This window comes from Mytilus galloprovincialis, chromosome 14, assembly GCF_965363235.1.
Source record: "Mytilus galloprovincialis chromosome 14, xbMytGall1.hap1.1, whole genome shotgun sequence".
Classification (NCBI taxonomy): Eukaryota; Metazoa; Mollusca; class Bivalvia; order Mytilida; family Mytilidae; genus Mytilus; species Mytilus galloprovincialis.
Window position 1 is genome coordinate 50,095,902 of NC_134851.1, and position 23,771 is coordinate 50,119,672.

At 33.2% G+C, this 23,771-nt stretch overlaps 1 long non-coding RNA gene across 1 annotated transcript; it reads right to left on the reverse strand.

Annotated features, from left to right (window-relative positions):
* Nucleotides 1-14,930: 14,930 nt before the first annotated feature.
* LOC143059844 (uncharacterized) lies at nt 14,931-19,071 on the reverse strand. The gene is made up of 2 exons (XR_012973632.1): nt 18,205-19,071; nt 14,931-15,404 (listed from the first exon to the last, which is right to left on the reverse strand). It is a non-coding gene; the product is annotated as an uncharacterized LOC143059844 (long non-coding RNA).
* Between the last annotated feature and the right edge of the window lie 4,700 nt (nt 19,072-23,771).

A 23,771-nucleotide genomic window follows, 5' to 3' on the forward strand; every position in this document is an offset into this window, starting at 1 on the left:
CGACAAAAAAATGCAAACCGCATATCGAATCTCAGCAGATACTGAATTGCATTGAATATAAGAAAAGTACGCAGAATTCAAAGTAAATTCAGACTTTCAGAAAATTGGAAGAAATCTATAATAGGATCTAGTTGATTAAAGTAAATTCAGTCCCTTTTTATTCACAATTACAATCCACTGCAGAAAGAACCACACAGCTGATGGGCTTTTAACCAGATTTTCTTATTCTATTTATTTTTTTATTTCATTTTCAAAATTCAAGTGTACGTCCGGGCGTTTTGACGTAAACGTAGCTACGCGCATGCACACAGCCATCGACATAACAGATGATACATACCACACACCACCATCGACATTACATATGATACATACCACACACATCCAACAACATTACAGATGATACATACCACACACGACCATCAACATTACATATGATACATACCACATACAGCCACCGACATTACATATGATACATACCACACACAACCATCGACATCACAGATGATACATACCACACACAACAATCGACAATACAGATGATACATACCACACACAATCATCAACATTACATATGATACATACCACACACCACCATCGACATAACAGATGATACATACCACACACAGCCATTAATACAACAAATGATACATATCACACACAACCATTGACAAAACAGATGATACATACCACATACAACCATCGACATAACATATGATACATACCACATACAACCATCGGCATTACAGATGATACATACCACACACAATCATCGACATTACAGATGATACATACCACACAAAACCATCGACATAACAGATGATATATGATCATACATACCACACACAGCCATCGACATAACAGATGATCACACACAACCATTGACAAAACAGATGATACATACCACATACAACCATCGACATAACAGATGATACATGATCATACATACCACACGCAGCCATCGACATAACAGATGATACATACCACACGCAGCCATCGACATAACAGATGATCACACACAACCATTGACAAAACAGATGATACATACCACAAACAACCATCGACATAACAGATGATCACACACAACCGTTGACAAAACAGATGATACATACCACATACAACCATCGACATAACAGATGATACATGATCATACATACCACACGCAGCCATCGACATAACAGATGATACATACCACACGCAGTCATCGACATAACAGATGATCACACACAACCATTGACAAAACAGATGATACATACCACATACAACCATCGACATAACAGATGATCACACACAACCATCGACATAACAGATGATACATACCACACACAACAATCGACAGTACAGATGATATATACCACACACAACAATCGACAAAACAGATGATACATACCACACACAACAATCGACATGACAGATGATACATACCACACACAACAATCGACATATAACAGATGATACATACCACACACAACAATCGACAAAACAGATGATACATACCACACACAACAATCGACATAACAGATGATACATACCACACACAACAATCGACATAACAGATGATACATACCACACACAACAATCGACATAACAGATGATACATACCACACACAACAATCGACATAACAGATGATACATACCACACACAACAATCGACATAACAGATGATACATACCACACACAACAATCGACATAACAGATGATACATACCACACACAACAATCGACATTACAGATGATACATACCACACACAACAATCGACATTACAGATGATACATACCACACACAACAATCGACAGTACAAATGATACATACCACTTACAACTATCAATAATTCATTACATACTTGAGGGAGTTGTTCACTCTGCATGTCACATTGAACAGGCATAGTCAAAGTTGCGTCTTATGACAGCCATTATATACAGACAAACTGTTATAGAATTACTAGAACACACCCGCGAAATCGCGGGGAAATAGAGCGTATGTAAACTTTAAAAAAAAATATACTGACTGGAGAATTTCAGGAGAGGTATCAAAAGTCAAAGGTACTTAGGGACTAAGCACATTTTTTGCCCTCCCCCTATTTTCCAAATACCGATTTTTATACCTTCTGTTTTTCTGTACTCTATGAACATGCATATATACTTTAATTACTATACAGAGAATTTCAGAAGAGGTATCAAAAGTCAAAGGTACTTAGGGACTGGGCACATTTTTTTGCCCTCCCCCTATTTTCCAAATACCGATTTTTATACCCTCTGATTTTCTGTACTCTATGAACATGCATATATACTTTAATTGCTATACAGAGAATTTCAGAAGAGGTATCAAAAGTCAAAGGTACTTAAGAACTGGGCACATTTATTTGCCCTCCCCCTATTTTCCAAATATCGATTTTTATACCTTCTGTTTTTCTGTACTCTATGAACATGCATATACTTTAATTACTATACAGAGAATTTCAGGAGAGGTCTCGAAAGTCAAAGGTACTTACATATATACATTAGTGAACGCCATAAATAGTAAATAGCCCCCCCCCCCTCCAAAGATAACCATTGGAATTTATAGTAAATTACAACAAATACAGTTATTCATAGTAAATGTATGTAAGTATACAGAAATATATCTGCAGTGACCGCTGTTGATAGTAAATCATAGGCGGATTCAAGGGGGGGGAGGGGGGGGGGGGCTGGTTGAAAATGGGGAATCACTGAAGCATGCGAGGAACGCCCCCCCCCCCCCTTTTAGGTCAGTCAGCGCCCCCCCCCCCCCTCCCTTATGAAAAGTTCTGGATCCGCCACTGTAAACTAATAGTAATTAGCAAATATTATTCCTTTTCGTTTTCCTCCCAAAATAACCCAAACTGAAACACGTTAATCAAGGATGATACATGCTAGAACTCAAAATGATAGTAGAAAGCAAATTGATATAGCCTACTTTATTCATAGTCTTTGTATGTTCAAAGTACAGAAAAACACAAACCGGAAGTCTAATCTGACTTAAAGTTTTGTCCAATGACGGGAAAATATCCGGACGCATTCTTTTTTTATCCCAAAATAACCCAAACTGAATGATTATAAGAATGGATGACAAATGCGACTATACATGTTACATATAGGACACAGAGGCATGATGATTAATTTATTGTGGAAGGAGGAGAAGCGACACACAAAATGAGGTCTTCTCGTTTAATAGTATAGATATGCCAAGAATTTAGCTGGTCTGTAAAGGATTTTCAATCTAGCATTTGTCTTTTGCGTCAGATTATTTGTTATACTGTCTCAAGTTAGACTGTAATATTTCTAGCTAGTTTTTAGGACACATAATACTGAGATCCTTAACCTTAGTAGGTTTTTTTTAAAGAACTGAACAATATTCACTAAGTTTTTTTCAAAACGGAGAGATTATTGCTTAGTCTAAACATATTTTATTTGCAAAATATCACACAAAGGGTTAGACACTACTGTGGTTAACTTACATCGTCTTCTACTCTATACAGATATAAAAAAAAACAATTATCAATCAATATAACTTCAAAGCATGCAAATATTTAAATTTATTCTTACACAATTCAAATCAAACACCTGTATAGTGTAATTTAAGAGACATTTTAACAAACAATGTCGAAAAAGGAAAGATAATATAAGACAAGAAAAAGTAAAATACACACGAATCACTACAATCAGGTTATAAAATGAGTAAACAATGAACTTATTGTTCTTTTGTAAACAATTAAAACTCTATATAAAAAAATCTCCATTTTGCTCATTGTAATAACCTTGTATTGGGTCCAGATTTTAAAACGCCTTTGACAATTAAGCAAATTTAGTTTTTTTTAGAAATAGTAACAGCACCACAATAGGTGAGATGTAGTGTCGTTTTTTTACGTAAATCATATTTGGTTCTCATTTATTATTTCGAACATTGATTAATCAAGCCGTTAGTTTTCGATCTCCGTTGAAATGTTTCAATTTGTCATTTCTGGACATTTTATAGCTTACTATTAGGTATGGGGTTTCGCGTATTTGTTCACTGTTGAAGGCCGTACGGTGACCTATAGTCGTTAAATTCTATTTCATTTGGTCTTGAGTCGAAAGTTATCGCATTGGCATTCTTACCACATCTTCTTATATCTCTATCTCACGGCCGACACTCGGCTAACCGAGAGATTGGTCGGTTAATCTATATTGAGTATGCGGCTATATCGGCGGTTGGTCTGTTAATCGGGTTGGCTAAAGTCTGTTAATCAGGTGTTATCGAGAAAATCATTGAAAACTCAGCATGTTTCATTGTATAACCTTTTAAATATATGTTTATCATAAAAAATATTTATGTCTAACAAAACTATTCAATGTACTGAATCCAGTGGTGTAATTATTATTTTTCTAGCTTCTATGTACGATCTATAAAATGAAAAGGCAAGTTACTCATCAATAAATTTATACACATTTTACACACACAAAATGTACACAAAATGACATTTGTGTTGAATTTACTTGCATGCAATATTTTGAACATCGAAAAAAGACAGGCATTGTGTGTGTTAACCAAATTGATATCATTGTGTAAAAAATCTACACGAAAATCCGTATTTTGGTGACAAAAATCAATCTTTTTTTAAAACCTGGTCTGTTAATGGGTCGGATGTATAAAACCCGGTCTGTTAATTGGTCTGTTAAGAGTTATGAATGACAATACAAGTATAATTTTATTACTATATAGTGTGTTAATTTGGTAGGCTCAAAACGAGCGGCTAAAATATACGGAAACAACACTTGAGCAATGGAACATAAAATATATACGGAAACAAAACATGAGCAATGGAATATAAAATATACGGAAACAAAACACATGAACGATTAACAATTTAGGCAATGGATATTGAAAATTGATAAAAGTGGTTTCAAAAAGTGTTAAATTAAAGTAAAATTAATTTTATCCGAGAATGGTCGCATATATTCTGTGGATTCTGTTTTATTGTCATGAATGACACCAATTTGTCATCTACATTGGTAACCAGTATATAAATCAGAGATTAACGTCGTAATGTAACTAAACATCAGTAAGTAAAAATATATTGGGATGCCTAAATATAAAGAATAGAGAAAGAATAATGAGTAAGATAAATAAAATGTATAGAAAAATAACATAACAATTTAAAAAATACAGAAATAATCAACACCCCAATCCGATCCTCATGGTATACACGAGAATCTGGATGGAGATACAGAATATAAATAAAAGATAAAGACAGTAGAGAGTGATGCATTGCTAAAAAAAGAGAGAAAAAAACAATAATTGTTTAAGAATAAAGACATGAAACCACCCTGGGTGTTGAAACAGTAACGGATTGCGATGTACTCATATTGGTAACAAATGCTTAAAGTTTACATGTGTAAAACTGCAGTTCTCCACTGCACATATGTAGAAAAAGAACTAAACGGAATAACATGAATTTAAACTTAATACAACCAAATGTAGTTGCATTCGCTCCTTTCCATTTACTTCTTAATTTAGAATGATTTATAAACAACAGATGATAAAGTAATAGAAGACAAGAACCAATTGGATGATGCTGACGAATAAGGGTTAAACATCCAGTGACAAATATCATGTGCATATGAGAACGACAACACGTTATATGTACCCTGTGTTGTATTAGAAAGACACGTTCAGTCGGATTTGAGAATATGCTACTTTTTGCAGACACAAAAATTAAGGCTGATTGAAATCGTTAATAATAAATTCATGCATATTCCAGCGGCCAACCCAGATCACGCTATATTGAAATGACACACTCTTCAATAAAATGCAAAGAAAGTCAAAATAAAAATGCGTTTACTGGAAGGATAGTGCTGCACCGTGTTATCATTTTTTTACTCAAGAATCTCTTATTCTTAACTCTTTCAATGGGAAAATATAAAGGTAGCAAAACTATTTTCGTGGCTAAATAACTCTTAACTGACACAATTTCAATTGTCCAACCCATTAACAGACTTTATAACCCATAATTTTCCCTAAAACGTGGTATTACTCACGTTATATTACAATTATGAAATATTTACTAATGTCAATTTATATGCAAGAACCAAAGTAGTATTTTGTGTCTTTTAAATGATATATAAAATTGTTTGTTTCGCCTTTTATTAAAAAAATTGCTATGCGTGTAGTCATAAATACTACATGCTTGCGTGACGCCTTTTACTTTTACTGAAAACTGCGCAGACTATGAAATGTTTTTGAAGGTGGAAAATGTTCTATGATAGATATCATTTTGTCAGACACTTTTCTTTTTTTTATTTGATTCTTATAATATGCCAAAAATCTGTATATTTGATAGAGTTTAACATTAAATTGTGCGTTTTACTCTTAACAGACGTATAGCCAACCCGATTAACAGACCAATCTCCCATATAGCCGCATACTCAATATAGATTAACCGACCAATCTCTCGGTTAGCCGAGTGTCGGCCGTGTATCTACTTAAGTACGAATGAAATTACCAAACTGTTGCAACCTCATCTTAATGTGAATTATTTCTTTTATATTTCAGGTAATTTTCATCAGTGGAAAAAACATATTCGAAGATCAGTTGTAGTAAATAATCAAACAGTCCAGTCGAGTTTATGATTCGAACCCTAGAGGTGACAGTAAATACTAGATCGAAAGAAAACAATCGTGTATAGAATACAACTTAAATAACCCCCGTCTGTTAGTATATTGCATTATAACAATAATGTACCCGTGTCGAGTCGTACGGAAACGCGTTCTAGCTTTAGTCAGAAGAAACACGTTTTTACGAAGACTTCTCTACGTGTGCACTCTTATTTGTTTTAGTGGATATACAATCTTTCATTTGTACTTTGGACCTGGATATATGGTTTATGTACACAAAAATATTCAAGCAAGCTGCATTATACCGGAAGTGAATCCGTACGATAAAGAAATAATGAAATTTTTCTGGAAACCTGATCCTATTATGTGCTCAAAAGACAGCGATCTCGTATACTTTGATTTCAATTCTACATTGCATTTGAATAAAACGCGCGTTCAAAGTAACAGCATTTCATGTCATTATCAGGAAGTCATTCGGAAGACAAACGATGATTTTAATGTTGAACTAGGTCCAGAAGTGTGGTTCAATAGTTCTGTTGTTATCCGAACAGATTTTGTGAATGTAAAATGTTTTATTGGCGGGAAAATGGTTTACAGTAGATTACATTATCAAGTCTATCGACCACCAGAAAGCAAAAGAAGAAATCCAAAAAGGAAATATAGTGTACTGATTTTCGGAATGGATTCAGTGTCTAGACTAGCAGCTATACGCGAACTTCCGAAGACAATGTCATATTTAGAAAATAATCTAGGCGCTTATGTTTTTAAAGGCTATACCAAACTAGGTGACAACACGCTGCCAAATTTGGCGCCTTTAATTACAGGACATTATGCCTTTTCCAAAGAATTTCCTGTGGTTGAGCACACAAAGTTTGATAATCACCCTTTTATTTGGCATAACGTTTCAAGACTAGGTGGATCTACAATGTTTTTGGAAGACTGGCCGCGAATATCAACTTTCAATCTAGGAACCAGTGGTGGAGGGGGGTTCTTAAAACCTCCTACAAATCACTATATGCGACCTTTTTATCTTGCCATAAACCACATGCAAATGTTTGAGTCCCCTGTTAGTGATGTTTTGCAGTTTTTAGAGGACAAAAACGTGAAGCTTAGCTCAACATCATACTTGTGCTATGGGGAAAAATCATTGCATGTCATTGCTATAGATTATTTTAAAAGATTTTTACTAGCTTACAAAGATGACTTAAAATTCACACTTGTGTGGAACAATAAACTTAGTCATAACTATGTTAATTTCATTAAGTTGGCAGACGACGATTTATTAGATCTAATGACTTTCCTTAAAACCGAAGGGTTTCTGGACAATTCATTTTTGTTATTTTTAAGTGACCATGGATCCCGTGTTGATAAAATCAGAAATACTCCGATTGGAAGACTCGAAGAAAGGCTACCTTTGATCTCACTAGTAGTTCCACAACAATTAAAAGAAGCATATCCGAATTTGCATGAAAATTTAAAAACAAACATAAACAGACTTACGTCACCTTTTGATGCATACGAAACGATAGTAGATATACTGAACGAAAACTTCAAATCACAAGAAGTGGCGGTTCCGTATCCAAGAGGAATAAGTTTATTTCGTCCAATACCGAACGACCGGTCATGCGCAGATGCCGGCATTGATGAGCACAATTGTGTCTGCTATTCCTCCGATAGCGTCGACGTTAAAAGTCCAGTTGTGGTGAAGTTAGCAGAATATGTCACAGCAAACATAAATAAACAGATTCCGCAAGATAAATGTTCCAAACTGTCTCTGAAAACAATTCAATATGCTAAACGGATAAATTCACAACTCAGCTATGATGCTTCAAACCAAAACAAGAAACCTTTTTTATATATGTTTTATAAACCAAAAGAGGATTTACGAGAGAGATATCAAGTTTCCTTTGATGTATATCCTAGTAATGCTCTGTTTGAGGTTACTGTAGAAAGCTATGGGCAAAACCAGTTTGCAGTTTTAGGTGATATTAGTCGAACGAACACATACGGTAACCAGTCAGCATGTATGACAAAAACAGAACTTAGAAAATACTGCTATTGCGTTTGACGAGATGCTAACGCAGTAAATTTAAGGTTTAGTGCCAGTTGGTGAAGGTATCTTCGAACAGCAAGGACGATCAGATCTAAAGATGCGCTAAATTACACAACGAAGATACGTGGGTAGACCACGTGAACAGAAGTATCGTCACCACTTCAACAAATCATTGCGACAAATTGTCAGAAACAGTTATCACATTTTTATTTCTACAGATATGAACATACACATCGTTAAAATCTCCACCATTTAGGATACTTTATTGAACTGTATAGATACGTTTCGGATAGATTATGTAAGTTCGTGTTCAAGGAAGTTTTATTTGTCCGATTATTCAAATATATTGTTCAAACATTATTGAATGAACTATCAGAGCTATAAAATGATAGAACGATGATGAAGTCGTATCTCGAGAAGTTTTTATTGTATCGCAAATTGTGTCACTGGCATGACTGTGGGAGTTCTAAACGTGTGTATCACAAAGACAAAGCATTCGGCCAGTCTAACCTCTTAATAATAATAGAATAGAATAGAATAGAATATTTTATTTACCAAATTAGGGCCCCAGGAGGGCATATGATACAGACAATATTATTATAAACAATAACATATGCAATACACACACAGTAAAGATATGTAACAAGTGTTATAAAAATAATAAAATAAAATAATATAACACAGAAAATACACTCAACGAAATAGTAGCAATGTATTATTATTCAATGAATACTATGTTGAAAATGACTCAAGTGCACCCGGTAAGTGTATCTTTACTTTGAGAAGACAAGCATGAGGCATTAGTAGTTTGTGCGGAGAAATGTCAATATATAAAAATACAAAAAAATACAAAAAGAACCCAATAAAAAACAAAGCAATTAAGCACTCCCACATTTGACTATGAGGTATACTGCAAATAACAAAGTTTATTTAATAAAGGATATTTAATATGACTTATCTGCAGAAAGCACCAAGAGTCGGTGCTTAAAGGGGAGTCCCTACTTGTACTTAATGCAGATGAGTCAAGCTCCTTAATTATTGAAAATATATTTTTAAAACATATTTCTAAGATTATAGATTCTGTGTCCAGCCAGCAAAGATCATCAAGGGACGGTGCCAAAGAATTTGAAATTCTTCTTATGATCTGTGCAGGCTTAACAGGGTATCCAAATTCATATTAAAGAGTTATAATGAATTAGTTATTGCAGATTAAGTTGTACTTTAATTCTTAAGTATCTTCTATATATTTGTAAAATGCAAATAGTACATTAGGATCCTCATTATTCATTATCCAAATTAATTTGTTATCAATATTTAAATTTTGAAAGTTTGGACATGATTTTAATATATTTTGCATCATTTCCTCTCTTTTTAATAAATGAGTGTCACATTTAAATAAAAAATGAACTTCATCCTCAACCTCACCTGAGGTGCACCTGAGACAAATTCGGTTTTGTCGAAGAGTACCCTGGTATCTACCAGATTCAATTTGCAATTTGTGAGCAGATATTCTTAATCTAGTAATACATTTCCTTTGCTCAAAATGTCGAATTATTGACAAATAATTTTCAAAACCATAGTTGCACTTGAATGTTACATAAGTTCGTAGTTTACCATCTTTATGTTTGTCTAGCTGTTTTTTCCACAATGCAGTATAGTATCCCTTAACTATCTGACCACAGTGTAGTTTAAATGTTGAGTATTTTTCAAGAATATGTTTTTCTATGCCTGACATTTTTTCCCTTAAAATATTAATTGATCCATACCAAGAGGTTTTTTTTGTTTCAAATAGCTTTTTAGAACAATTATATGCAGCTTTTAACAAGGGAAATGATGAGCCAATATTTTCTAAACGATGCCAATATCCTAAAACATGTTTGACTATATCATAGTGAAGTGGAAAACGGCCTAATTCAGACAAAACTGCAAAGTTTGTACTCTTCCTATTAACGCCTAAAATATATTTGCAGAATTTAATATGAAGTTTTTCACAAAGTATCCTTGAGTAAATTGTATCCACTGTTATGTTTTCTTTTTTTAAACGTGCAGTAAAGGGATTGAAATATCCCCAAATTTCACACCCATATAAAAGTATAGGCTTTATTGTATGGTCAAAAACATGAATTGCATTTTTAACAGTAGGATTATGCACTAAAAAATCATTACATAGTTTGAAGTATGCTTTTAAGGCTCTTTGGTATAAATCATTCTGAGCATATGAAAAAGAACATGATGCATTAAATTGGATACCCAAATATTTATAATTAGATACACACTCCAGCTCATCTTTGTTGAAAATAAATTTTTGAGAGATATGTCTGCCTGCCTTGTTGAATATCAACACCTTAGTTTTTTTAGTATTTATATCTAAGCACCAGTCATTGCAAAAATTATGAAGTTCATTTAATTTCTCTTGTAGTCCTTCAGCTGAGTTAGATAAAATTACAATGTCATCAGCATACATAAGGCAATGAATGAGTTTGCCATCCAGCATAATTGGATCTCTGGTTCGTGTAAAATAGTCTGGAAGGCTATTTATAAATATTTTAAACAAGTTAGGACTCAAGTTATCTCCTTGTTTAACACCAAGCTTTGTTTGAAAGAATTCAGTTATTTTATCATGTATTTTTATACAAGATCTAGTTTCAAGATACATATTCTTTATAACGCTATAAAACCTTGAACTAACCCCAATCTCTAACAGCTTAATTCTAATTCCTGTATGTATTACTTTATCAAAAGCTTTATGAAAATCAACAAAGCAAGCAAACACTCTCCCATCCTTAGTATTACAGTATTTATCAAAAATACATTTTAAAACAAACATATGGTCAGATGTTCTTGCCTTTCTTGTGAAACCTATTTGACAATCATTAATTACATTATTTTCTTCTAAAAAACTATCCAACCTTATATTAAGTATACTGTTAAAAAGCTTACCAATTGCATTAGTGATTGTTAGTCCTCTATAATTATTTGGGTCAGTGACTTCACCTGACTTATGTAATACTGTAATATAACCTTCGGTCCAATTTCTTGGGTATAAACCATGAGACAGACAAGAATTAAATATTTTTGAAAGAGACGATAGTAAAACATTTTGACTGTGTTTAATCATATTGTTTGAAATGTTATCCAAGCCTGGTGATTTGTTACAACGTAGTTTAGAAATGGCAAAAGAAATTTCTTTCTCTGTTATAAGTTTATCAAGATTATTAAAACAAACATTTTTTTCAAGATTATCTAGCTTTTTTTCCAACTTAGCCACTCTTTCTTTGAATGACTCATGTAATTGATATAATCCATTGAAATGTGAAACCCACACAGATGGTGCCACAGCAGAACTATGGTCCTTATTATCATTATTTTTTAAATCATTAATTAGCTTCCAATAAGATTTAGGATTATCATCATGTAGATTCTGTAACTGCTCAACAAGTGATTTTTTATATTCTTTATACTTAAATTTTCTAAGTTTAGAATATTGCTTATTAAGCTTATAATAGTGACCTCTCACTAATGGGTCATAAGGAAATTTTGAATATATTTTACCGTAACTTATTAATTTGTTTCGAAGATGGTACAAATCTCCATCAAACCATTTTTTTGTCTTTATTTTCTTATTTCTTAGTTTATTTCTTTTTAAAGAATTAGTAGCAGACCGGGAAAAGAGAAATGTTACTTGTTTCTTAGACAAAACGATACTGTAAATTCGGGAGTAATATGCCGACAATCGATCACTATACGTTATAAAATGGATCAAAGCATCTAGACTTGTATTGGGTACATATTGACCAAATTAAGTGGGTGTATACCTATTGAGGACTATACATTTGCAGTTCTTGGTTTGTTAACAAGATTGAAGTACTTGCTTAAATTGTGGCTTGGGTTGTGACTTATCATGTACAAGATTATGTGGCTAAATATTATTACACATTTTTAGTAAAGCTTTAAGAAAGCAGTTAAAAAGAACACAACAAGTACTATTTTATAGTTTTGAACTTGTAAAATACAACATAATTACAACTTATAAATGTAGAACTCGGATAGTATTTTGTCTCGCCTGCGACTAAAGTCATAGAATGCGAGACGTAGTTTACGTCGTCGCTACCGTGCCAGATGGTAATCCCTATTTGTACAAAACTTTAAATTGTAGAAGACAGAAAAACTGAGTGCTTCATTTTATAAAACTCAGAAGCCTTATTTTACGAATTTTCTGTCTGTCATATCTCCTTACCTTCATTTACTGACATGGTATTAAAAGCGATTTTTTTAATCAATTTTATACGCCCGTCAAAATTTTGACGGACGTATTATGGTTTACAAATGTCCGGCGTTCGTCCGTCTGACTGTATGTTCGTATGTCTTTCCGGTGACCACAACTTTACAACGACTTATCCAAATTTCACGTAACTTAATATAGTTGTTTCTTACCATGGTCAAAAGTAAAAACACAAAAATACTGAACTCCGATGAAAATTCAAAACGGAAAGTCTCTAATCAAATGGCAAAATCAAATGATAAAACACATCAAACGAATGGACAACAACTGTCATATTCCTGACAGGCATTTTCAAATGTAGAAAAATGGTGGATTGAACCTGGTTTTATAGCGCTATAAACATCTAACTTGTACGATTGTCGCATCAAATTTCGTTATTTACAAACGATCTGTATACTATTTGGTGAAAATATGATTATAAAACTTTTTGAGTTACGGGACTTTGTAACTAAAACAGGGATGTTCTTTTTTCACATGTCGCGCCTTATCTCAAAAACGATTTATGATTATTGCTTTAAACTTTTTTGTAAAATAAAAAGGGGGTTCACCTGTCGAGCCGTATCTCAAAAACGATTTATGATTATTGCTTAAAACTTTACACCTTTCTTATTATATTAATCTAAAGATCTGTATTTTTTTTGGTGATAATTCAAAATTTTATTTTCGAGTTACTGATTTTGTTTTAAAAGGTTATTTTTTTGGCACGTCTCACCGTATCTCAGAAACGATTTATGATTATTATATTGCAAAAAACGTCACCTTGGCTTCATTTTCACGGTTCATTGGTCAATATTAAAAGGAACGTGGTATGAATACCAATGAGACCAAATGACCCAGAAATTAACAACTATAGGTTTAATACGGCCTTTCATGAACAATGAGTAAAGCCCATACCGCGTAGTCAGCTATCAAAGGTTCCAAAATGACAAATGTAAATAATCAAACTAACGGCCTAATGTATGTACACAATAAGAAAATAGTTTTCATGGTTTTGTTCGTTTTACGGATACTATAAGCAATAGTACATGTACTACTATGTTTGATGTATGGAATGATTGTAAGGTGTAAATGTATGTCTGTCAGGTTTTAACTGACCTTGATCTCATTGTTATAGTTCTATTTCAAAATTATATACGTTTCTCGGAAACTAAAATTACAGCCGAGTTCAATGAGTATGTAGCTAAAGGTAATATCTTTGGTAAGCTTGCTAGCTAGCTGAATCGTGAAGTCATTGTTAGGTAAGGCAAAGTACCCTCCTTTAGGAGTAGAATAGTCCGACTAATAATCAATCTATCTGTCTGTAAGACTTGGATACTTCGAAAGGATGGTAGTACACCTTGCCTAACAATGACTTCACAGTTCAGCTAGCAAGCAAGCTAACTAAAGATATTACCTTTAGCTACATACTCATTGCAATCGGCTGTAAAAGGCTATAAGTATATTGTAAAATGGCCATGTCTGTCTGATAGTGTTTATATGACTTTGTAAAGTTTATGTGAAGCCTGTATTAAAACCTTCATAAATACACTCTTTCGACATAAGTTAATAACAATGTATGTCCGACTGGCGGGTGTAATTTTAGAACTCAGATACTGATTTACATTTCAAAGTTCCTATAGTCACCCTATATGTTGTGTCACTGACCTAACACAAATCTCTAGTTAAAATTGTCGAATTCAAGAGAAATGTATGCATCCTTCCTAGAAAAAAAAAAGAATCCGTATTGTTCATTGATATTTCTCTTTATCGCACAATAATACATATTTTGTATTATTTTTCACCAGCATTTCAGTATAATATTCTATTTCAAAATTGCAATATTTCAATATTTTCCTTCATGTGTGTTTGCCTATATTTGTGAAAAGGCCCATCTTTAGCCAACGTTTTATATTTTTGAAATGGATTTTGTTTTAATTTTAGATAAGCCCTCCTTATTATTATGAATTGGATTTTTTTTAAATACACTAAACATTAACAATGACGGTCATAATTTACAAAAACTTTCAATTAATTTAATATCTAACAGTTCATATTTAAGTAGCTATGCAGATTTAAATTAGTTACAGTTGTCATCATTTGACTTTTACGATTGTGAAGCATGATCTGCCAACATTATAAATTATCATTGAAGATAAAGTCCCGATCCATACGGTGTCATTAGTTTGCAGTTCAATGGTAGCAATTCCGCTTGCTGAAATCCAATTGTTAATACTATCATTAATATATGTGCGGGTAATCAACTTAGTATTATGGTATATTCCAAATTCTGCTCCACTTGTAGCTGACATTATCCAAGCGGACACAATGTACAGCCCCTCCATCTCGGCAATAAACTTTCCATCGGATATGAACTTGCTTAAATTGTTTACACCGTATTGCAGTTGAATTGTATCAAATTTGACTGCTTTGCTACTAGACCATTGAATCCTCCCTTGTGCCTTCACACATGCTGTGATGGAAACTGAAATAAATATAATTTTGCAAACAGAGACAAAAGCTAACATATGTTAGAATATTATTAAAAAAACAACAAGAAACATGTATTATAAAATTAACTATGGCAACACATAGCATGAGTTACTTAAAACCTGGTGAGTTACACAAGAGTTTACACCCAAAAGCACAAAAAGATATAAAAACTGCGAGGTTTCGCAAGCATTTTTACTGCTTTCAAATTAATTACAAATTCAACGTACAAATGTGTTTTCTATAAGGTTGAAATATAAGTTACATAAAGTGGACTAGCAGTATTAATGATCTCTAACTCTGTTTAGTTTTATCTCTATCTTCTTCAGTTTTTGCTCAAAACACGTATCTGATAGTTTTGACGTATTGAACAATTGGTAGTGCTCAACATTCTGAACATTTTCGCTCTATTCAAAAAAATATGTAAAAAAAAATACCATAAAGGGTAATAACTCCTTTATGGATTAATTGTCCATTTTGGTCATGTCGACTGATATGTAGATCTCATTTTACTGAACGTTATTGCTGTGACAGTTTATCCGTATCTATAATTATATTCAAGATGATGACATACAAAATGCCAAATTTCCATAAAATTAGCAATGCGAAAAGCTCACTTGGCCTCTCGGTAATGTAAGCCCAAAAGGAGTCCGAAATCTATTGGACAGCAGTGAAGAATCAGAAAAATCTATGTAATAAAAATATTCTACTTAAAGAGGCCTGTCCCACGCCCCCACAAAAACAAATGCACAAATCCATTAATGAAAATAACTCTGGTGAAAGCATTAGTTTCGTGTCTTGAAAAGTACTATATGAACCTTTTTTATTTTTTTTAAATTCACTAACGCATAAAATTTAAACCTAAAAAAGAAACCGGACAGCTCTCGAAAAAACACGGGCATATAGATTAAAATTGAGAAAGGAAATGGGGAATGTGCCAAAGTGACAACAGCCCGACCATAGAGCAGACAACGGCCGAAGGTCACCAATGGGTCTTCAGTGTAGCAAGAAACTCCCGCACCCGTATGTGTCCTTCAGCTGGCCCCTTAAAAAATATTAATTTAGTCTCAAAAAGTCGTTTTCAATGCAACAAGAAGATTGTTTGAAAAGTGTCTGTATATCTAATGTTATATATAATCCGTGAATGCTATTCCTTGGACATTTGCATTCTCATGTGTTAAAAAAACCTTTATTTTGCATTTTGGAATATACAGTTTTGACGTATTGAACAATTGGTAAATCTCAACATTCTGAACATTTTCGCTCTATTCAGATTTTTCTATTTATAATGATTCACAAAATAATAGACAAAACTTACATTTTACCCCTGTTCTATTTATAGCCATGTCGGCCATGTTAGTTGGTAGGCATTGTTATTGGACATTTTTTTTTTCAATCCAGATACCTTACTGATAATTGTGGTCATTTAAGTTTATTTTGTTTCAGTATTTTCAGAGGAGAAGATTTTTGTTAACGATTACAAACAAATAACAAAAAATGTAAAACAAAAATGACTTAAGGGGTTAATAACACATTTTGGTCATGTTGACTGGTAAGTAGATCTTACTTGCTTAACATTACTGCTGTTAACAGTTTATCCCTATTTATAATTATATTCAAGATATTAACACAAAAAGGCAAACTTTCTTTAAAATAACCAATGCAGCCAGGGGCAACAAATAAACTACGGGTCGTCTGATTTGTATGAAAATTGTTGAGCAGATAGTTCTTAACCTGATGAACATTTCACTTGTGTCAGATTTGCAATAATTGCGTTATTTTCAGAGATATAAACCAACATATGCAATTTTACTCCTATGTTACATTTTTAGCCATGTTGGCCATGTTGGTTTGCAGGTGAGGTCACCAGACACAATTATTTTAATTTTAAACTAGATACCTTAATAATGATTGTGGCCAAGTTTGGTGAAATTTTTTTAAACGTAAATACATATTATTTTAAGCTATAGGAAATTCGCTTGATAAAACAAAGACGCCCCAAGAAAACCGGACTGCTCTCGAAAAAATCCCGACTTAGAAAAATGACATTTTTCAAATGTCGTTTTCAATGCAATAACAAGATTTTGTATAAAGTGTCTGTATATCTGAGGATATATATATGAATTATAATCCATGGATGCATTTCCTGCGACATTTACATTATTATGTGTAAAAATGACTTTATTCTGTATTTTTGAATAAAAGTCTTATATGAGGATAAATTTTAATTTTTTAACGAAACATAATGTCGGATTGATAATATCTTTTATATCAAATACTCAAATAATTTGTATAACCTCTCAAGCTCCTAAATCAAGTTTGTTTGTTTACAATTTTTATCACATTCACTCGAACAAAAGTGTACACACTCCAAAAAACACGATAAAATCACTAGAAAAAACACGATCCTAGCTGGACACTGTATCTACTGTGTGTTTATTCGAACTGTAATGGCTCCTTTCAACCAATTGACACAGAAATCAATTTAAGTAGCAAAAGCAAAATGACATGATGTAAGTTACATGCTCACCAACTTGAAAAAACATGATATTTGAGAATTGTAAAAAGATTAAACCTACCGAAAATTTGGCAAGTTTGGTGAATTGGAAACTCCGCGATTGAAGTAGCGATATTTGACTTCTTGAAGTTGAAACATTTGTGGGTCACTTTTGTAGTCAATTTTTAAATTTAGATAAAAAATGATAAGTTATAATGTTGCGATGTGAACTATTATGCGAATTCCCTTTCTATGTCTCTTTTTAATCTTGTGAATTCATGATACTTCACAAACATACCTCTTTTATTACTACTAGCGATCTGTTGTTGTAAGCCTGCCATCGACGAATTTAATATCCCTTCCAGATTTTGAGTTTTCATACCAAACGAATTTGACATCAAGTCGACACTGTTATTCGTGTTAAGCTCTAAGGTTTTAATAGTGTTGGTCGTATTGAAGGCCAATGCTTTCATATTGTTAATTGTTTCCGATTCTAAAGCTTTAATACTTTTATCTGTCATCTGTTTTTGATTTACAGTAAGATTATATAACGCACGGAAGTCTTCGTTTCTAGCCTGTTCTTTTACAGCCAAAGAATGAGTTTGCGCACTGATTGTATTTACCCGACTTTGTAAAGCAGTTAAGTCTTGGAGTTGATGAATGCTCTTTAAGTTCTTCAAATCGGAAATCTCCCCCTGTAGAGCTAATGTGGTATTCTCGCTGTGAACTAAAACGGCAACTTTCGCGGTAAGTTCGGTATATTTATTCTTCAATGCGTCGAAATCGTGTTTGAGAAGGGTATGACTTTGTAAAAGGTCACGGTATTTGTTCTCTAGGTCATCACTTCTGCTGTTGTTGTCGGCTATCTCTTGTTTAAAAGAGTTAAACATTTGTTGCAATTGTGATGACAACAACACTAGTTTATTGTCCGTGTCGTGACGCAAATCAACTAGTCCGTCCTGAAGATCTGTTTTTACGTGGTAAAATTCTGAAACCGTCAGATACTGTTGGTTACCAGTGGTTTGACCTCCTGCATTCTGATTATCTAATAGAAATCCACAAGCGAAAGTTGTAAAAGTTAACAAAAAAAAATTTCGAATCGTGATAGCTCCATTCATCTTTTCTTTCTATTATGTTTTAAGCTGATCATATGATGTAGGGGGTTGATAACTTTTATTATGTAAACAATGTGATATCTTTTACGTAGATCATGCCACGTCACCTATTTATCTTATATTTGATTATAAAAATAAATTCAAACTTTATCTTGTTTACTAATTATGAATCTATTTTTTATTTTTCATATATATATCTATATATATCGCTGAACAGAGCTCTTAGTGACGCTCGTAAGTAACTGTGAATGCACCAGGTGAACATACTATCTATACTAGCTAGCCTATTGACCTTACACATGTGATGTCGGGCTCTGATTGCGTCGTCAATCCCTTAAGCAGCACGCCCGTCTCCATCGGTTGTGGTATTCTTGAATTGCAAGCTGATAAATTCCTCCATTTCGCACTCTGACACGGAAGAAGCTCTGTATAAGATTGCAGTATGGTTTTCGTGACGATTGAGATATTTCACATCATTTTTATGTTGTGTTGTGTAATATTATTTTTCTGTTTGTCTTTTTCTTTTTTAGCCATGGCGTTGTCAGTTAAATTTCGATTAATGAGTTTCACTGTCCCGCTGATAAATTCCGTCCCTCTTTTTTACTACCCATGTGACAGTCATGTTGGACTGCATCTACTGCAACAGGTGTTCTAGGGTTTATTGGTGACAATTTCTTAATATGACTTTATAACCTGGTTCATGCGGGTAAAGTGCCTACATCTCAGGGTATATTTCCAGCAAGCACTCCATTTAACCTGTCTGTATGCAACATTGTCTGGATTTTTGCTGTACATGTATTCTTTTGTGTTAGCCTTTATTTCAATGTTCAGCATCGTCATCATCTCGACATGATAGACGAACCTCCTAGAAAACTCCAATCTTCTGTTTTCAAGTCATGGGATGATACTAGTAGCTGGGAGCGAGTCTTTGTGTCGTCATTTGGTACATCTGAGGTAGAAGAAATGACAGTAGGTTAATTTCAATATCATTATGTTTAACATTCATTTCAGTACAGGACCGTTATTGATATATTTGTCTGGTGAAGTGGATAACTCGGGTACAGGGACAGGAACGTTTTCTCTGTTTCTCTGTTCGTTATATTTTTTGTCCTTTATTCTACACTTTTTATTTATTACTTTCTATTCTTTAAACCCCATCCAGACACTCGAGTATAGAGTACCTGCAGAAACTGGTAAATTGAATTAAAGAACATTAACATCAGTAAACGCATTATGCCTTTACATTATAAAACACTGTCTGAAGAGAACAAATATATATCTATTACGTATCATATCATAAACAAATATTTCTTTCACGTGTTGACGAAAAGCTTGTCATCTTCCTCTTTTAGCTTGGCATAATAATTGTGATAATTAAACACGAAAAATCATTTATGAAGTATAAATGACAAACATTTTGTAGCTAGCATTATGTTTGCTTCATTTTCATTTACAATTAATAAAAATTATTATTTATATGAAGTAAAAGATAAGAATCTATAATTATACAATTATGTTCCAATTAAATTCGACTGTTCTGTGCGGACCGTTTTGCTTTTAAGTATTTTGTCCCTGATGAAAGCTATTTTAACAACGTGTGCAAGAAGAAATTATATCATACATTTGAATTTCATATGAAGTACAAATAGTTCAATAATGCATTATAGTTTCCATGTTCGTCCTGTGTTATCTTTGTGTCTTTCTTCAGTACAAAAGCCAAAAATAAAATGATTTGATGATTAATTAAAAGATATAATATTACCTGGTTATATCAAAATATTAAATAAAACATTGTCATCATTGTTGTTTGTGTATTATTCTGACTTTTCGTTTCAGATTTCAAAGCCTTAAATGACAATGTTATAAAAAGAAATAACAGCACAAACCGTAATGCATTTTTTTTTTGTCGTACTATATTTTCAATACAAATTCCTTTATTATTTCAACAATATTTTCATCTTAAATAATAACACCGTTTCTTTGTATCCGTTGTGTTCTACAGATTGAAATACAAATGTAGTAAGTAATAAGTCTGGTATATTTTTATGAATAAATATCTAGTGTAGTACTGTGGATTTGTTCCAGACCATACGAGTATTTGGACCGTACGCGTACGGTCCGGACCGTATACGTATACTCGTACGGTCCGACCATATGCATACGGTCGGACCGTATGAGTATACATGTTTTGGGATCATATGGGTTAAATGTTAACAAACATTTATCAAAATCTTTATTTTTAGTTATACAAAATGTTATTATTACAATTAGATGGATAAAGTAAATAAACGAACAATTAAAATTAAATATTTGTTTAATTTTATATCCGTGAATCCTATTTTGTTACTCTGGCCCAAGATGACACTTGCTTCCACAAGGATCGTCATATGTTTTTAACATTAACATTTTTTGTTCATGCATGTTCCTTTGCATATGCATTTTTTGTAAAGTTCCTAAATATTCCAAAACAATTGTCCTCCCACATTATGTTTACTTCCGATAACTTCAATTTCAATGAGCATACTGGGCTGTAATTAATGAATTACTGACATGCTAAGTACAGGAGAATTAACAGATCAAATAAGCCTGATTTTTTACAAATAGTTTAAATATTAAGTTTTTATTTCAATAACTATTCAACTTTTTATGTTAATTTGAGATATAAGTTATGTTGATCAGTTATATACATTTGTATCTAATAAACTTGACCAAATTCTTAATATTAGTCAGACCGTACGCGTACGGTCCAAATACTCATACGGTCTGGAACAGATTCATTATTAGTCGTTCGATATCAATTTTCGTGGCATTCATACAGTTGAACCACAAATTTAAATGTTAAACAAATGACACATTTTCTATAGGTTTGTATACATACTATAGCAAAACCACGAAATTAAATATCCACGAATATGCAAGTTTTCCTTAATCAACGAAAATTCCTACCCACCAAAATAAATGAATCCACAGTATGTTATAAGCCTGGTATCTTTGATGATTCAATGTGTAGTATGTTATAAAGCTGATATATTTGACCATTCAAGGTCCAGTGTAGTATCTTATAAGCCTGGTATCGTTTACCAATGATATAAGCCTGAGTCAATGTCTAGTGTAGTATGTTATGAGCCTGGTATTTTTGATGAGTCAATGTCTAGTGTAGTATGTTATAAGACTGGCATATTTGATGAGTCAAGGTATAGTGCAGTATGTTACAAGCCTGGTATATTTGATTATTCAATGTGAAGTGTAGTAAGTTGTAAGCCTGGTATCTTTGATGAGTCAATGTCTAGTGCAGTATGTTACAAGCCTGGAATATTTGATGATTCAATGTGTAGTGTGTTATAAAGCTGATATATTTGATCAATCAAGGTCCCGTGTAGTATCTTATACATGTTATAAGCCTGGTATCGTTTACCAATAATATAAGCCTGAGTCAATGCCTAAAGTAGTAAGTTGTAAGCCTGGTATCTTTGATGAGTCAATGTCTAGTGTAGTATGTTACAAGCCTGGTATCTTTGATTAGTCAATGTGAAGTGTAGTAAGTTGTAAGCCTGGTATCTTTGATGAGTCAATGTCTAGTGTAGTATGTTACAAGCCTGGTATATTTGATTAGTCAATGTGAAGTGTAGTAAGTTCTAAGCCTGGTATCTTTGATGAGTCAATGTCTAGTGTAGTATGTTATAAGACTGGTATTTTTGATGAGTCAATGTCTAGTGAAGTATGTTACAAGCCTGGTATATTTGATTATTCAAAGTGAAGTGTAGTAAGTTGTAAGCCTGGTATCTTTGATGAGTCGATATCTTGTGTAGTATGTTGTAAGCCTGGTATCTTTGATGAGTCAATGTCTAGTGTAGTATGTTATAAGCTGATATCTTCGATGAGTCAATGTCCAAAGAAACGATGATAGTCCGTCAGAAGGAGACGATAGATAAATGGCTGACACGTGTTAAGAGAGAGCCATATTTCTTGCAATTTAAAGACACCCTTGTAGATTTCGAAAAAGAGCAGGCTAATGCCACTACAAGGCAGCACTCGCACCCGCAATGTGGAAAGGATTAATATAAGTTGCAAAACTTGTGTCCAATCCACTATAAATAAATATGTTTAAACTAATTAAACTAAGTGTAGTATGTTATAAAACTGGTATATTCTTTGATTAGTCAACGTGCAGTGTATTATGTTATGAGACTGGTATCTTTGAGGATTCAATGTGTAGTATGTAATAAGCCTAATATCTTTGATGGATTAACGTCTAGTGTTGTTTGTTATAAGACTGGTATATTTGATGAATCAATGTCTAGTGCAGTATGATATACGCCTTGTGTCTTTGATGAGTCGAGATCTTGTGTAGTATGTTGTAAGCCTGGTATATTTGATGAATCAATGTCTAGTGCAGTATGATATACGCCTTGTATCTTCGATGAGTCGAGATCTTGTGTAGTATGTTGTAAGCCTGGTATATTTGATCAATCAATGTCTAGTGCAGTATGATATACGCCTTGTATCTTCGATGAGTCGAGATCTTGTGTAGTATGTTGTAAGCCTGGTATATTTGATGAATCAATGTCTAGTGCAGTATGATACACGGCTTGTATCTGTGATGAGTCGAGTTCTTGTGTAGTATGTTGTAAGCCTGGTATATTTGATGAATCAATGTCTAGTGCAGTATGATATACGCCTGGTATCTTTGATGAGTCAATGTCTAGTGTAGTATGTTATAAGACTGGCATATTTGATGAGTCAAGGTATA